Genomic DNA, 7,323 nt, shown 5'->3' on the forward strand with positions numbered 1-7,323 from the left:
AAGGGATAAAAGTGTGTTATTCTCTGGATAATCCTGGCTGAAATATAAAGGACCGGTTTTGGTGAATAATTAGAGAAAATGTCCCCAAACCATCTTTAATTGGTATGGCATAAAAAGCAGTATTAATAGTATTATTTCTGTTAATAATGTGTATTTTCCTTCATTTTCTTCCTCTATAGGGAATGGTGTTTTCTTTCTTTTTGTTGTTGTTGTTTTGTTTTTGTGTTACATAACAGCTGACAAGGAAATATCAGAATGATATTGTTGTATTTGTGATCTGCATTTCTAGGAGATAAAAAGCCCTTTGTTCCTGTCTATTGGGAAGCATGCAGAATTATAGTTACAGAAAAATTAAGCTGCATTAACTTTCTGATTATAATTCATAGTTATGTGCTGGCATCGAATAGAGGGCTCAAGCTAGCAGGTGGTAAACACATACCAAGAAGTGAAATTTCTGTGATGACCGCTGCTGCTTTTGAAGGGACTTCCTGAGGAGGGCAGAGGCAAATAAATTTAAGTGCTGTGGCAACTTGATCCCAGAGAAAAGCTGGTCCATGAGCTCTAGGAATAACCATACAATCTTTCTCATGATGTGTTTTGCTTTCAACCTCTGATCTCGGATATCGAGAGACCACCAGCACCAAACCTTGCAGCATGCCCAAGGGTCTGGCCAGGATCCTTGCATGCAGGGCAAGGGTGCTGGGTGTTAGGTCCTCACTATGGCTTTAAGACCTTTGGGTGATGGTAATGAAGTGGGTTTTGGCAGATCTTTTATGTCCTTTAGGATATAGGTCAACCGTTATGGTGTGAGATTTGCTTTAATCTCACTTTATCCTGCATATGTCTTAAGCTGCCCATTTTCTTGGTTTCTCTTGTTTGTGGTACCTTTATGGCTGCAGTGTGCCCTGCTGCTGTGAAAACAGAAAAAGAAATTACAGAGGCTTCCTGATCTTGATGTAGGCATCATACTCTGATGTCTCCCAGTTCACTGGAAGCAGGCAAGTCGTTAAGGGTGCTTAGAGGAAATGTATGTTTGATCACAGAGAATTAAGTTGAATTGTTAGGTTAAAAAGGCATTCACCTCTTTTAAGCCCAGTACACATTGATGGTACCTGTTAGCAGGATTTTACTCATTCTTAATATCTGTAGATTTGGAGAAACTTTTATCAAACCCCATAACGATTTGGGCAGCTGCCTTGGTGTAGTCGTGCAGGGTCTCTGTGCCCAGTGCTCAGTAAGCTGCTGGCGTCAGGAATGTTAGCAGAGTGAAGGAGCGTGAGGAGCTGTGAAGAATCACTCCACTCTTTCCAAGTCCTCTTTCATCTTCCTGCCTTTATTCATCTCAGCGTCATATTTCAGTTTTACAGTGTGGATGAGATATTTTTAAACAGGAGATGCAATTTGCTTCTTCAGAATCACTGTGTTTAGAGAGTTTGTTGCCATGATGGGTGTAAACCTTTACAAATGGCTTTGCCCAGAGGAAAAATGTAGCTTTTATATGGAGAATCCATGTGGAAAATAAGTGTTGTGTTTTGTTGGTTTTGTTTTTTGGATCTCTAGTGTTTGACAGCTCAAACTAGTTTTGAACAGTTAGGATGTAGCAAAGTAATTGCCTGAATGTTAGCACTTTCTTCATGTTTTACTTCTGTGTATATATACATTTAGTTATATACTTGTTAGAGCAGAAATAGGTTTTGTGTCATTCAAGTTTGGGTTTGTTAAAGAAAACATTTCCTGGGAGGGGGGGGGAGAGGGAGGGAATTATCCCTGCTTCTGATCACTTGGCAGTGCACATGCTCTACCCATCTACTTCTCACTAAGAATCATCCTTACTCTTCAGTGTGGCTATTTTGGTTCTGCTGAGGTTGCCTTTTTCAAATAAGCAATATATAAATAACACAGAACAAACTTGCTGGTTTAGTTTGTTTTGTGAAAACTTCAAATATACTGAAAGATAAAGTTACAAAAATGAATTTCTTGTTATCACTCGTGGCGCTTAGGGTTTCTACTACTGCTTAATTTAATTAGATCTACAGGTAATGTACCCCCTGATTATTTTTTTTATGATGATTTTTTTCCTTGTAGTTCTCCAAATGTCTGGATTGCCTGCTGTCGTTTTTATCCTAATTCATTTTTCAATTTCCATGCTTGCTTTTCATCTCATTCATTACAAGGAAGAGCTGAATACATTTATTTACCTTTCTCGAAAATGAGAGGAAGCGGAGGGTATGAGCACTGTGATACTCATGAACTCAGCTGTTTCACAGAAAGCCTCCGGAGAGGTGTTGGAAGTCTGAGGGGTCCCACAGTTGGGTGGTCTGCAAAACAGCCCACCTCGAGTCTGGGTGAGGTACGAGAGGAAAGAATGCAATTACAGGCTAATTAGAAATCCAGATTCTCTTCTGCAAAATGTGAAGTTTCCTTTTCTACCTCAGAAGTGAAACAGACCTTACCAGCACTTAAAAACAAACTTGCCAGCAAAGAATTGACATAGCCCAAAATACCCAGCAACCAGTGATTAGACTTTCTGCTCAATTCATGTCTGCAATCTCTAACTACTCACCTGCTGGCTGTTCTGATGGGAGAACAGAGCCCTGTCAAAAAGAGTCTCTCCCACAGAACCTTCTTAAGATGGGTACGTTCCAAGGAAAAAACTTCTTTCTCCTTTCTCTCCAACCCCCAACAGTATTTTCTGAGTAATAGACATTTCTTTGAATATTCCTAACACCTGTCACTAATGCCCGCTGAGTACATTTTTTGCTGTTTTTCCTGCACTGCAAAGAGGTGAAATAGTGTGAGCTGAGCAATACGGCAACTGGCCTTTCTGGAAGAAAGGCAGTCGCTTATGGACATGATTAATGGCAAATCCATGCTGTGAGGCTGGCTTTGTGCTTGCTTTGGGTGGTGTCTAAGGATTTTATTAGCACATAAAAACAGTTTGCAGAAAGATCAGTTTACTGAATGGGTCTAGCAGAATTTTTTCTTCAGATTTATTAGATATTTTTGGATTGGAGGAAAGCACCACTCTTGAAATGTGTCATTAGATTCCTAGTGGAAATATTTGTCAAATGTTCACATTCAGCTTCCATACTCAATTTAATGTCTAGGTAAATGTTAAGTAAATTTTATTGATTATGTTAATTATACAATCAATAACCTTTTAAAATGTCAGCTCTCTAATTGCACAGTTCTCAGATCATTTAAAGCTTAAATTGGTGTGTTAATTTGAAAAAACTTCCCTTGATTTAGTCATCTCTCTTGAATCCAACCAATGAATATAGAAAGCGGCAGTACCATGAGTGTATCGTGTGTGAATCATGAACAGGAAGCAAAACTTGACCTTGGGGTAACTTTCCTTCACTTCCTATGTTTCTTTCACTGTCAAGAGATGAATTATCTGAGTCCTGTTAAAACTAAGTTGTGGATAATGAATTTCCAGAATAGAGAATGATTCAGTAACTCTACTGGCTGACAGAATAAAGAGCATATCAAAGGTCTCAGAACAAATGAGGGAGGTCTGTTTGAAGGCCTAATCTTTCCAATCTGAATCAAATAGGTGTGCTTGGCTTGGGCTTCCATGTCAGTATCTTGCAAATTAATCTGTTTTTCTGCCAAGCACCATCCCGTTGAGGTTGTTTACAGTTATGCAAGCAGATTGTGTGAGATGGGCCTTCTCAACTAAACCGAGCCATGGAAAGGTCCCAAACTGAGCTGAGGTACAGGCCCCACTCTTGTGTATTTCCTTCCTGGAAGTTTTGCAAGAGCAAGTGACCAAATGCCAGCGTTTATGTAAAATATGTTTTAACTTAATTTCACACACACTATGTCCGTGATTGATATACTCCATATTAGTAACTATTTTTGAAAGAAAATTGAGCAGCTTAAAAAATTTAAAGGTGGTTAATGCACAAAAATGAGGATGTCATGTGGATGCCACCAGGGCAGGTTGGGAACAGAGAAGGCAGGAGTCCTGAGCCATAGCAGAATCATGGAGAACAGGGCTGTACAGGACTTCGAGAAGTCATCTAATCCAGTTCTTTGCCCCAGGATAGGACCGATTGCATTTTGTGGAGTCTCAGACAAAATGTTAAGTAACATGTTCATTTACACTGCCAAGCATAGTTTCCATCACCTGGACTACAGAAGAAGCTGGTGTATTTATGGCCTGAGGGAATGGGGAAACTTCTGCTCAGAGAACTCGTCTGGTGTTTGATATCTGCAAACCTAATCCTGGGATCCATCAGATGCTTTTGGTGATCCTTTCTATATATCGTACTGCACACAATGTTATGAAAAGGACTGAACTAGCTGCGAGCACCCCTTAGGCTTGCCCAGATGAGTGGCCACACAAAGGCCAGGAGGCTTTTCATCCTCTGAAAGACAACGGAGTCCTCAGTGGTGGTGTGTGTGGCCTACTAAGCTTTGCTGATGTGACTGTGCTGCCTTGTTTTGCACAATACTTGTAACCTATGGGTCTTTATACTGCTCTTTAGATCACAATGCAGGTATGTTTTGTGCAATATTGGGAAACTCAGTATGAGCAAGGTTACTAGGATCTTACATCACTTCCATCAGCTCATACATATAGGCACCTATATGCACAGCTCCTTGTTAATCCTTGTAGGTACCCACAGATCCCTACATACATTAAGTCCCTGAACTTAGACGTTTAGGGGGTGTTTTTCCCCATTCTGCTGGATTTTTGTTTTATCCAAACAGCTGTCCCACCTGTAAAACTCAAATAGCTTTTTCATGCCTTGTTATGGTGATTGTCAGGTACCTGGTGACAGGGAGTGTAAGATGCCCCCAGGACAAAAGTTTGGAATATCTATACCAGCGTAAGTGTCACTTGTTGGCCCTTTGCTTCGCCAAAGCTATTCCCAGTCAACACGGTAGAATAATGAAGTGTCGATTGAAAATAGCAGGTAGATCTCATATTGCTGAAAAGAGTCTTGAAAATTCAAGCTGTGTATGTACACAAACTCTCATACAGTTAATTCCCAGAGCCATGCAAATTATCACAATAGGAGTGTCCTGTTTCGCTGGTGCCATTGTTGCCTCTCGAACTCATCACTGGATTTATTTTGAAATCTTAGGGTGAGGTTTGAGGAGTGTTTGATCTCTCTTTCAGTGGCCCTTTCCCTAAGGCTATTACTAGAAGCACATGAAGGCATCTGCTCCTCAGTAACACGGGCAAGCAGCGTGGTTCCTTGCTAGTTAGCACCTGTTAACAAGGACAGTGCTCATTTGCATTTCTAAGGGTAAATGGGAAGAGCTGGGTTTGAGATTTGTGCACTGTGGGGTTTATTTGGTTTTGAATTCTGTGCACGTAGTAGCCTGTTCTAGCTTGTTTTATTTATTTATTTATTTATTTTCAGCAAATGAGCTAAAACGATATCGAACTATTGACCAGGGTAGTTAAACTGCTAAGTAACTTTTACTCTTTTTGATGAAGTCTACTCAGTCTAGCCTGAATCAGAGACCTTTCTGTGCTAATTCAAGTTGTATTTAATTAATACATTTTTTTCCCTCTTGTATTCACTTGTTTTAATTTCTTGCTATTAAAGTGTTTTTATATGTACTATGTCAGACCCTATGAATAGCTCCTTTAGCGAATTTTTCGGAGATGGCATTACAGTGTGAAGCTATTACCTGTGGTATGGCTTAATTACGTTTTCCCCTTTTCTCTTTAATAAGCTGTCACGGGATTTGCTAGATGGTCAGTTTAGTGTCACCATTTGTCTAGAAATCTGCCTATGTTGCTCTTTATCCTCTGCTCCTAAATCAGCAAACCCTAATGGAAGAGCTTCTCTTCTGTTGCATATTTATGTAATTGCCTTTTAAGGGTATTCTATTTTCCAGCACTGTTGTCTTGCTTGAAAACAAACAAAAACTAACCAACTAAACCAAACAAAAAGAAAAACAAAACAAACAAAACCAAAAACACAAACAAACACGGTGGTGGCGATGGCCCATTAAGCAATATGGACACCAGTAAATGCCAGCGGTACTGCGGCTATTTCCCATTGTAATGATATCAGAATTTGCTAGCCCCATCAAAACACAGATGGAAATTCTTCCTGTTATTCACCGATGCTGAATTCAGGTACCTTCTTGTATCTTCTCTCGTTTCATACTTTTCAAACTGGCACCGTAAGGCACATTAGTAAATGGCTTTCTTTACCACTTCCATTGTTAATGAGCGCAGGGCAGATCGGTGAGTTCCCTAAAAGCTCAGTGGTGAATTGATTTCTTCCAGTCCCGTTTGAAAGAGATTATTTTGTTACTGTGCTAACAGAGGCATCTCATTCTGACAAATTCATGTAAGCGTGGTGCGATTCATGTAAAACACAGATCCTCAGCTTGGTATATAGATTGGCATTTGTAGCAATATTATCAGGTTCATTTGAAGTAACTTAAATTCTGATACTTTATAGAACTCACTGTGAGAGAGAAGATTTTGCCCTGGACAAACCAGAACTGTCTGTCACAGAAGTAATTAGTGTTGTCCCCTGCATTTTAAGAAATCACCCATGGATGATGACGTGTTGTTTTATCTTTTTTTTTTTTTTTTTTTTAAGTGTACTGTAGAAGTCATTACTTCTGAGCAACATATTCAGATATTCTTTAATGTACCTCCAGTAAAAAAAAAAAAAAAAAAAAAAAAAAACAAAAAAAAAACACTTCTAAGATATTCTGTGTGCATACAAAAGGTGTTTATGTGGATCTTGTTTTTGGTGGGAGGAGTCTTTGTTAATAAATCTGTTAAAAACTGAGACAGTAGCATTTTTCACTTTTAACTGTACACCAAAAGCAAATCTTGGACCTTGAAATCAGAGAGAATTCCTGTTTCTTTTGCTCCTTCTCATTACATTCTAGGAGTTCAACTAACCAGAGTACAGTAGGGAAGCCAGCAGAGAGCACTGTTCAAAACCTAGCTCTCAATGTGTCCAAATGAATGAGATTTAAAGTTTTCAACCTTATTTTTTTAATGAACGAGACTTCAAGATTATTTTATAATAGAGGAAGGTTTACTATTCTCTATGCTCATAGTATCTTTTTATTTTTATATCAGCACAGTCTTGACTGTTACTTCCCCTTAACTCAGAATTGGTGATTCAGATCATGTTTGTTTGCTTGCAGAGCTCATGAATTTAAATCTTTTTTAAAAAAATAATAAAATAGCTCTAGGCTAGTAAGAGACTATGGACCTTAACAATAATAAAAAATAAATGAAAACGGTAAAAAAAAAAAAATCTGCCTTCCTACTTCTGTGCTGTTGACAACGGATGATATGAAATAAAAGGAAAAAAATAAAAATAA

Source organism: Aythya fuligula, chromosome 9 (genome assembly GCF_009819795.1).
Source record: "Aythya fuligula isolate bAytFul2 chromosome 9, bAytFul2.pri, whole genome shotgun sequence".
NCBI lineage: Eukaryota > Metazoa > Chordata > Aves > Anseriformes > Anatidae > Aythya > Aythya fuligula.